Source organism: Myotis davidii, unplaced genomic scaffold (assembly GCF_000327345.1).
Source record: "Myotis davidii unplaced genomic scaffold, ASM32734v1 scaffold2131, whole genome shotgun sequence".
NCBI classification, from domain to species: Eukaryota; Metazoa; Chordata; class Mammalia; order Chiroptera; family Vespertilionidae; genus Myotis; species Myotis davidii.
Genome location: NW_006282665.1, coordinates 132827 through 143421, shown reverse-complemented (window position 1 = coordinate 143421; position 10595 = coordinate 132827).

Below are 10595 nucleotides of genomic sequence, written 5' to 3'. Positions count from 1 at the left end.
TGAGTGGGTGTGGAGTGAGGGCGGAGGTTGGGGTGGGAACTGGGAGGAGGGGAGTTATGGGGGGAGGAGAGAAACAAATGTAATAATCTGAACAATAAAGATTTAATTTTAAAAAATAATAATAATAATAAACCAATTGCAGGTTAATATAAATGATATTTTTAAAAAATAGTGAGAAAAGTATCATTGTTTTACACTTTATAAATCTCTTAATACTTGACTTAATTAAAAGTAACTTGAGCCCTGACCGGTGTGGCTCAGTTGGTTGGGTGTAGTCCCGGGCACCGAGAGGTTGCTGGTTCTGTCAGCAGTGGACACGAGGGTCTCTGGCCAGAGACAATACTCTGAGCCCTGAGGTCTTGTCTTGCTTGTAGGGATAGATTCAAACGAGACAACAAATAACAGCAAAAGCAGGCAAGGATTTATTTGTAGGAGAGCAATGCACTCAAAGAGGACCTGAGTGGGCAGGTCAGCTGGATGAAACCAAACTGAGTGCCCTGAGTGGGCAGGTCAGCTGTCTGAGATCGAACCAAATGCCCCTCTTGGTTAGGATTTGGGATATTTATACCCCTAGACTAGAGTAGGTCTCAATAAGTTGCCCCCTCCCATGTTTCTTAAAAAAAATAGTTATAAGGCTGCTTCATCGAGGTGTTATTCACTGGTTAGGCCACATCTTAGAGAGCTCTGAATCTTTCCTGCTCACGTAAGGGCCTGCCACCTCCACTGTCTATTTTCAGTTTAACCACAGCTCACACTTACTTCTTCCAAGCCTCAGCTGCCTCTCCCAGCTCATGTCTTTCTATTTGCTTACTCAGTGTAATTCCCCGTCAGGACAGGAGGCAGCCAATTGATGTTTTACTCTCGCATCAATGTTTCTCCCTCCCTCCCCCTCCCTTTTCCTCTAAAAATCAATAAAAATATATTTGAAAAAAAAGAAAAAAGACAATGACAATCTGAAGGACAGGAAGAAGATAGCCATCTACAAGCCAAGGAATGCTTAAGGCTCAGCTACTGAAGCAGGAGAGAGACATGGAACAGGTTCTCCTTACAGCCCTCAGAAGAAACCAACCCTGTCACACCTTGATCTTGGACATCTAGCCTACTGAACTATGAGAGAATACTGAACTATTTAAACCACCCCATGTGTGGTATTTTGCTATGGCAGCCCTAGCAAACTAATATACTAGACTATTCTTGATTATTTTAATTTGGAAGGGTTCTCTTCCATAAGGCAATATTCTATCCATTACTTAACCACCGTGCTTCCGGGGTGCACAATTAGCTGTAGGAAAGTGGGAAGTGTTTGGGAGAGAATTTGTGGAACCCTGGATACCCTACAAGTAAAGAATGCAGGGCTCAAAGCAAAAGATTTTAGGACAGATGTGTAAATAATAATTCAAATCAGAGCTAATATTGATTGGGTGTTGCCATGTGCCAGGCACTGAGTTGAGCCATTCGCCTGAATTAGCTCATTTAATTTGAAGTGTTACAATGATCACCCCCATCTTTCAAGTGAGGAAAATGGGTCAGAGTGAGCTTAGTGACCTGCCTAAGGTGGCTCAGCTAGAAGGTGGTTCAATCCCTGACAGCCAGGCTTCAGAGGACACCTCCCCTGACTAGAAAGACCTAGAAGCCATTAGTTGTATAAGATTAATTCCAAGATCAGCATCTCTGAGATAACAGGAGGTTCTACACGTATTCCTTCCACACATACCCACGGATGGCCTATCATGGCCAGGCGTTGCTCTGGGGTCCAAAGCTGAACCCGATGCAGACCCTGTCTGCAGGGGACACATTGTCCGTGGAACAAGGGCCACTGCATACGTCTTCAGTTTCATTTTTGTTCCTCTGTGCTGGTGCTTAAGTCTGCCCACTGAGAAAACTGGGACTTACCCTCGGAGGATTTCTATGGTACAGCTGTGATGGTTAGTGTGTGCCAACATGGCTGGCTTCAGTCACCCAGTTAAACAGAAATCTAGGTGTTGCTGAGAAGGTATTTTGCAAATGTGCATCACTTCTACACTCAGGTGGCAGTCAATAGAGATTAACCTTGGCAATGTGGGGCAGCCTCATTCAATCAGTTCAAGATCCTGAGAGAAGAGAAATTCTGCCTCTAAACTGCAGCATTAACTCTTACCTGAGTTGCCAGCCTGCTGTCTGCCCAACACACGTTGAACTTGCCAACCCCGACAATCACATAGCCAATTCTACAAGATAATAATAATTCCTTATTTATATGCATTCTTTATATAACAAACAATATGTAAACATTTATACACTTTCTTAAATAATATGTTATTTATGTTTACACACATATATGTATGCATATATGTATGCACACATATGCATTTGTATAGGTATGTGCATATGTGTATGTGTGTGTGTCCTATTGGTTCTGTTTTTCTGGAGAACCCTGATCTAAACAGTCTAGTGGAAAAAATCACAGTATTTTTGCAGAGTTGAAGGTTTGGGTCGAGTCCCAGATCCATCATGTACCAGCTCTGGGAACTTCAGAAAATTCTGGAAGGCCAAAAATTCTCTTCAAGCTTTAAATTTCTCAACCATAACATGACAATAAAGATAACTGTGAATGATAACACTTGCCTCACCTACTGCATAGAGTTGATTTGAGTATCACATGATATGGGTGAAAACACATCTTAATAAAATGTCATTAATATCAGTTATTAGATCCCAAGGGAATATTTTTTTACAAATGATAGGTAACTACTTTTCTCTCAGACTTCGTAAAATGGCCTCAAAGTGAAACAATAAAAGGGGGTGGTTGGTGCAGACAGAATGAGTAAAGCCAGAGCACTTGAGGTCACAGTGAGTGACTTCCAGAAGGTAATCGATACGCTGCTGAGGGCTGTCCTTGCTTGGCTTGAGGAGGACAGAGGAAGACAGACACGGCCTACAAGCTTACTATTGCCATGGAGACAGAAGGGAGGGAGGCCTTTTCCATCAGTCCTGCAACCTCTTTAGGAGACGCATGACCAGGACAGCGAACAAGTGTGTGAGCTGCCTTACCTGTCACAGTGTGGCTGCTCCTCAGCCCTGCGGTGGGTGAAGTTGCTGTCCCAGGCCACACGGAGTTTGTGTCGGGTGTCCCTGAGCACTGAGCAGGCCTCTGTGTGACATGAGAGGCAGGGAGGGAGCCGCCAGACCTACCACAGGGCAGAAATGGACTTCAGGGATGTGCCTGCTGTTTTCTGCATTAGGAGGTGTCAGCTGCAAGGAGTGCCACCTTGCTGGTGCCCGTGGGTCAGCAGACACACAAAAAGGTCAGAGAAAGATGTGGAGTGCAGAATGCTGATGTAACCACACAGAGTATGTGATTGTGAGCGTGACACCCCTTGCATGCTCTCAGGGGTGCAGGGTGGAGGGGTGTGAAGAAGGCAGCTGCAAAACTGCCCACAACCTCCCTCCTCTCTGTACCCCTGTCTGGGACTCGCTGCGGGTATCTCCCTGTTTACACAACACTGAGCCAAACGGCTGCTTTTGCTGAGTTTCCCGAAGCCTCGAAGCCTCGTGGGGCTGCCCCTTTGCTCCTCACCCAGGCCTCACCAGAGCTTTGGGCAGCCTTGACTCCCCCCATTCTCTTTATCGGCTTTCACAGAGCCCAGTGACACCCTGCCTGCAGGCAGGGGCACTTTAGTATTTCCCTGGTCCTCCAGGATGCCAAGTGTCATCCAGGCCAGCAAACCAATTCTGGGAACAAAATGCTTTCTCCTCGATTCCAGCAGACAGCCCACTCCTCCAGTATTATAATTTCAATTTTAAAGGTGCTCTGAGCTTGTTCCAAGTCCCACTGCCCAGAGTCTGGGATGTCCCCCTTTTCTTAAAGCTCCTTGTGATATACTTTTCATGACAGATGTGACTCATACTCACCCCCCACAAGACCTATCATACTTTCGTATTTTCAGGACAGTTCTGTGTTAATATTTTCTTTGTCTTCCAGGATTCCCTCCATTTCCCATGTGTTCCCCCTGCATAATCATAAAAATCAAAAGCCTTAATGACCATGGTTCACTTCTAAAACTTCATGACACATAAACAGACAATTGGCAGTTATATTGATATCGATATAGAGAAATATAGATATTTCAATATTATCCCTTAGATTATTTGTACACCATAAACATTTTATTGTTATGATTTTAAGTTACTGCTAAGTCATCTACTCTAAATAGATGTCCCAGGAAGCCAAAGTCTTTTTAAAATTAATATATGGATCATATGTAAGAAATTCTATACTTTCTGGTCCCTTTCAAGAGATTAATTTATCAAGTGATGAAGATTTTAAAAATTAGCTGACTTTTTCTAATCCCTTTAGGCCAGTGGTCGGCAAACTCATTAGTCAACAGAGCCAAATATCAACAGTACAACGATTGAAATTTCTTTTGCGAGCCAAATTTTTTTAACTTAAACTATATAGGTAGGTACATTATTATTAACTTAATTAGGGTACTCCTAAGGCTTAGGAAGAGCCACACTCAAGGGGCCAAAGAGCCACATGTGGCTCGTGAGCCGCAGTTTGCCGATCAATGCTTTAGGGGGAAGGCCAGCCGGTCTGGGTTTGATTGAGGGGGCTCTTCCCCTTTTTTTCTAGAAGTCCTTTAAATGTGGGGTTTTCTGTCTGAAGGAGGAAACATCGCTTCCCTAAGCTGCTTTCAGGAAATGCAGGTCAACATCCTCCTTAAAATACTTTAAGTGGAGACAGATTCGGAGCAGAAGCAGGAGTGGTGGCTTTGGAGTGGTGACAGGCAGGTGGAGACAGGCAGCCGGGTGGCTTGAGGACAGAGCCAGCTGTGGCCTCAGCGGGCTCACCACAAAGACTGGGAGAGAAGAATGCAGCCTAAGGCTGCGAACAAAGGAAGCTTCCAGAGAGAAACACACCCATTGGTGCTGCCAGAGAACAGCAAGACCTGCAAACCAAGCCTGGGGCGGAGGAAGGGCTCCCTGGCTGGCGGTGCCTGTGAGAGGTGAGCACAGCAAGAAGTGCCAGAGGGGCTGGCTGCAGCGTTAATGAAAGATGCTTGTCCATGCCCTCGCCCTTGATTTAAAAACCTAGGCCCTGAAATGCTGGGAAAACGTGTGCCTCGTTAGATGGGTTTCTCCTTCTTTGAACCTAGAATTTGGCCTTCTGGGCCCTGGCCAGGTCGCTCAATTGGGGTTTCGATCCTCAGTCAGGGCACATATAAGAACCAATCAATGGAAAAAATAAAAAAGCACAAATAAGTGGAACAACAAATTGATGTCTCTCTATCTCTGTCTCAAATCAATGAATAAAAATAATAATAATTTGGCCCTCTGGGATGGCTAATGGATATGGGATTTTTGCTCAACTGCGACCTTCACCCCCACCCAAATATGACCCCAAGAGAGAGAAATGGCAAAAACACATTTCAAAATTAAGAAGTAGAAAGTGTACTACACAGACAACAAAGGTGAAAACATGAGTGTTTCAGGTCCCCTTGTCTAACTTGGACTTTGAGAGCCAGGGAATTCTGAGGGCGCAGGCACCTGCCCCTCACCGGCAGGCACGCCAGTCAGGCTTCTGGCGACACCTCCTAATTCTGGCCTCGCAGTTGGGATGTGCTGTCAGCTCCACTGAGCGTCCTGGTCTCACACGTACGGCTGAGCAGAATCAGATGAATGACGGCAGCAGACCATGAAGTCAGAGGGCGGCCTGCTGGGAGGGGCACCCGGCAACCTGGCTTCCCGCCTGGCAGGGCCTCCAGACTCCCGGGCCTGGCTCTTCCCCTGTCGTGGGTGTGAACGTTGGAGAACCTGAGGGTAGAACAGACCCGCTCCTTCCGAAACGTTCACGCCTCTGCACGTCTCTGTCTGCCACTCTCCTGTCTCTCTCTTTCTGGCACTCTCTCCTCGGCACACACGGGCTCTCTCTGAGGCTCTGCCTGTGGCTCTATTGCAACCTGTCCCCTCTCCTGCCAGGTTTAGAGGTTGTGAGGACCCCTTAAGCTGCCTGAGCTGTAGCTCTGAGAACCCCTGGTTTAAAGATCGAGGCAGGGAGTTCTCAGCTCTAAAAGGAGCACACATGCTTGAAATAGAAATAACATTCTAAAGAGGCTTTTAAGCCGAAACCGGTTTGGCTCAGTGGATAGAGCGTCGGCCTGCGGACTGAAGGGTCCCGGGTTCAATTCCGGTTAGGGGCATGTACCTGGGTTGCGGGCACATCCCCAGTGGGGGGTGTGCAGGAGGCAGCTGATCGATGTTTCTCTCTCATTGATGTTTCTGACTCTCTATCTCTCTCCCTTCCTCTCTGTAAAAAATCAATAAAATATATTTTTTTTAAAAAAAGGGTTTTTTAAAAAACCCCACTGTTTGAGAGGTTTGGTTGGACTCATCACGAATTTCAGAAAGATGCACTTCTTTACAGATTTGGAAGTATTCTGTGAAAGTGAAACCAGCCTACACGGTAGATTGTAATCTTGTTCCCCTGTGTTGGGATTATAGCCAGAAAGTGAGATGCCGTGCTAAGTGCTCTATGATTTTTTTTAAAGATATTTATCTTATTTACCCCCTTTCCATGAACTATCAGAAAGAGAGTTTGAGTCCCTCTTTCATAAATCTAATCAGTATCTGTCGCCAACAATAGAAAAACCAGATGGTAAATCACTCACAGCAACTTGTGACCCACAGGGTAAGTGGGGGTCACACTTTATATAGATCACTTTTCGACCTGACGAGAACCAATCTGGTAACACCAGATATTCCATGAGCTCAACTTCTATTTTTGGTTTCAGCTACCACTGGGTGGACTGTGATACTGCCAATAAATTAGCCTCAAAACTGCTTTTGGAGTTTAATTTAGAAACTCCAAAATAGCAAGTGATAATGTGCTACACGTATTACTTAGGCACATATTTCAAAAGGAAATATGTGTGACAAGAATTGCCATTTGCCTGTCTTCTCCACCTCACTGGGGTGTCATTTTTCTGTAAATTTGGTGTGTCTCTCTTCCATCGCACATTTTCCCTCATCTCCACCAGGCAGCATTCCCTTTTAGCTGCTGACAAGGAGGAAGAGAGAAAGTGGCTTTTGTGAAAGTAATTTCTGTCCACAGAACAACCATTTTCAGGCATAGATCCCTTTAAAGGGAACTTCTGACCCTAATTGTTGAAAATGATTAGTTGAGTTAGGGTCTAAATATAAGAAGGTATCTCCTCGCTACAAGAGTGATACAAGTCATACTAAAAGAGACCGAGAAGATTGACCGTTGTCAAAACTTGTGCAGGCTATGAAGTGGGACCCTATCATAAGCTGACAAGTTTGCCTGCGACAGCGTCATCAATGCTGCCTGTAGAGGACCAAACAATCCTGGGCCAGAAAGAAAGGACGGTTTATTACTCACAGAAATAGCAGTAGCCAGAATAGCAGCGTATTTTGGCACTGATTTCTCAAGTCCCAAGTCCCACAGGGGGTTGCAAAGAAGGCTAGGTGACAGCTGCACATGCCGTGGGTTACATTACAGGAGAAAGAACTCTGAACTTAGGGAACCCTCACCTTTTATAATGGGCAGTAAGCTCCCTGCTCTTTGCTCTAGAGCAGCGGTCGCCAACCTTTCAGACCTCATGGACTACCAGTGGTCTGCAGACCACCAATTGGCAAATGCTGCTCTAGAGCAATAATTTTCAACTGATGCATATTTTTAAAATTATCGGGGCACACTGGTTGAAAATCACCACCTTAGAGGGATAAACTATATCTTCCAAGGCTATTTGCTATACATACATAAAACAATTATTCAGAACTATGGTAGTCTCTGCTCACAGACATGCAGAAACATGAGGGACCCATATAGAATTTTCTCCCAACAATGGTAACACTGAATTGAAAATATAAATATGATCAAGTATATACAGTCATGTGTCACTTAACAACAGGGATAGGTGCTGAGAAATGTGTCATTAGGTGATTTTATAGTCATGCAAACATTATAGAATGCACTTACACAAACCTAGATGGTCTAGCCCCGTGATCGGCAAACCGCGGCTCGCGAGCCACATGCGGCTCTTTGGCCCCTTGAGTGTGGCTCTTCCACAAAATACCACGTGTGGGCGTGCACATACAGTGCGATTGAAACTTTGTGGCCCATGCGCAGAAGTCGGTATTTTGTGGAAGGTTTACGTGCGCGCCCGCACGTGGTATTTTGTGAAAGTGCCGCACTCAAGGGGCCAAAGAGCCGCATGTGGCTCACAAGCCGTAGTTTGCTGAGCCGCAGTTTGCCGACCACTGGTCTAGCCTATTACACACCTAGGCTGTAGGCTGTAGCCTATTGCTACAAAGTAGTACAGCATGTTATTGTACTGATACTGTAGGCAATCGTAACACAATCTATCTTACCTAATAATAGACAAACATGTAAATTGACCATTCCTCCGCTATGCTACCGCTGCCCCCTGGTGGTCAGTACACACCCACCGCCAGCCTCCCATGGCCGGCCAACCTCCCACAGTTTCTCCCCCCGGCCAGCCAGACCCAATCGCCCGATTGGGACTGGGCGAGAGGGCCCTGATCGCTGGCCAGGCCAAGGGACCCCACCCATGCACAAATTTGTGCACTGGGCCTCTAGTGGTAAATATTTGTGTATCTACCCATAAACAAGGTTCAGTAAAAATATGGTTAAAAAATAAAAATGGTACATTTGTATAGGGAGGGCACTTACCATGAGTGGAGCTCACAGGACTGGAAGTTGCTCTGGGTGAGTCAGTGAGTGAGGATGAGTGAGTGTGAAGGCCTGGAACAGACTGTACACACCGGAGACTTCAGAAACTCTGTACACTTAGGCTAGGCTACACTCAATTTATAAAGAATTTATCTTTTTTAAATGATAAATTAACCTTAGCTTAGTATAACATTTTTACTTTATAAACTTATTTTTTAAACTTTTGATTCTTTTGTAATAGCACTAAGCTTAAAACACAAACACTTTGTACAGCTATCCAAACATATTTTCTTTATTTATATCCTTCTCCTATAAGCTTTTTTTCTATTTTAAAAATATCTAATTTTTTTTAACTTTTAAAACTTTTTTTGTTAAAAATGAAGATGCATAAAGAATGACAGACTCAATCCTAGCAGGCTGAGCGAGGACCAGTGCCCGGCGCAGAGCTAGGCCACAGCGCAAGCATCTGGCTCCCCTTTGCAGCCTCTCCTGCACTATGGAAGGGAGAGGGGTCCTCTCCCACCTGCTTCTCCAGGTGGTAGGCCTAGTGCATGGGCCAGTCTGGCTCTGTCTTGGCCTGGGCCCCTTCAGTCAGTGGTAGGGAAGTAATAGTCATGGCTCAAAATGACCTCAAGTGCCCAGCTGGTGTGGCTCAGTGGTTGAGCATCGACCCGTGAACCAGGAGGTCATGGCTCAATTCCCAGTCAGGGCATATGCCCAGATTTGGGGCTCAATCCCCATTAGGGGGTGTACAGGTGTACAAGAGGCAGCCAATCAATAATTCTCTCTCACTGATGTTTCTATCACTCTCTCCCTCTCCCTTCCCCTCTCTGAAATCAATAAAAAAGGGTTTTTGGGTTTTGGTTTTGTTTTGTTTTTAAAAAGACCTCATGTTTCCAACCACTGCGTCCTCTTGGAAGAGCCAGGATAATCACATACTCACCTATTGTTGAGAAGCTGACTCTGCACAACCTTGCGTGGGGACGCCAGGCGGGACATGAAAATCAGATACCTGCCTGTTACCGGAATTGCAAACCACCTTACCCTGAGCCACTCTTTCTCCCAGCTTTGCCTTCTCAGGAGACCGATGAAAGGATAATCTTTCAGCAGCCACGGCCACATCAGGAGCCTTTTGTTAGGGGAGATGCAGCACAGAGCCGGCTACACTGCAGCTCAGGAGCCGGGAGCCCCTGGGGTGAGGAAGAACCAGCAGGTGGCCAGGGACCCTCTCCAATCACAGAGCACCCCAACCCCCACACACAGGCTTGGGGGTCCCGCTCACATCAGATGCAGCTCATGGCTTTCACTCCTGTGAGTGAGGATGAAATTAAGCCCCTGTGAGAGGCAGGAAAGCCTCATGGTCAAGGGGTGTGGAGTCAAACAGGTCTGGGTTTGCATTTCAGCTCTGTAACTGCATGGCCTCGGGCAAGCTGCTCAACCTTTCTGAGTTTGTTACCTCAGTTGTAAAATGAAGATTGTGCGATATCCCTGGTAACATTAATGTTGGGGTTAAATGAGATAAGGCATGTAAACCCTTAGCACAGTGAGACATAAACAGGAACTGTTATTGTTGTGGAGAATGGGTGCCACTCGGTAAAGTTTAACCTTAGATTTCTGTGTTGAAGGAGCACTGGACTAGAAGCTGGAACTTAGGAGTCATCCCCCAGTGCTGTGCTTTCATTCCTCTCCAGCAGAAAATAAAATGAGAAATAGTCAGTGTGCTGATGTCATAGCTGCCACCTGCTGTCACAGCACAAACACGGTGAGCTGAGGTCAAGCTCACGCATCAGGCGACACAAGAATGACCCAGTGGCCCAGGGGTGCCCAGTCCGGGAGCTAGTAAAGACGTGTGCCTAAAATCTGCTCCTATAGCTGCTGATTAAAATGTTCAGGAGGAGGCTCT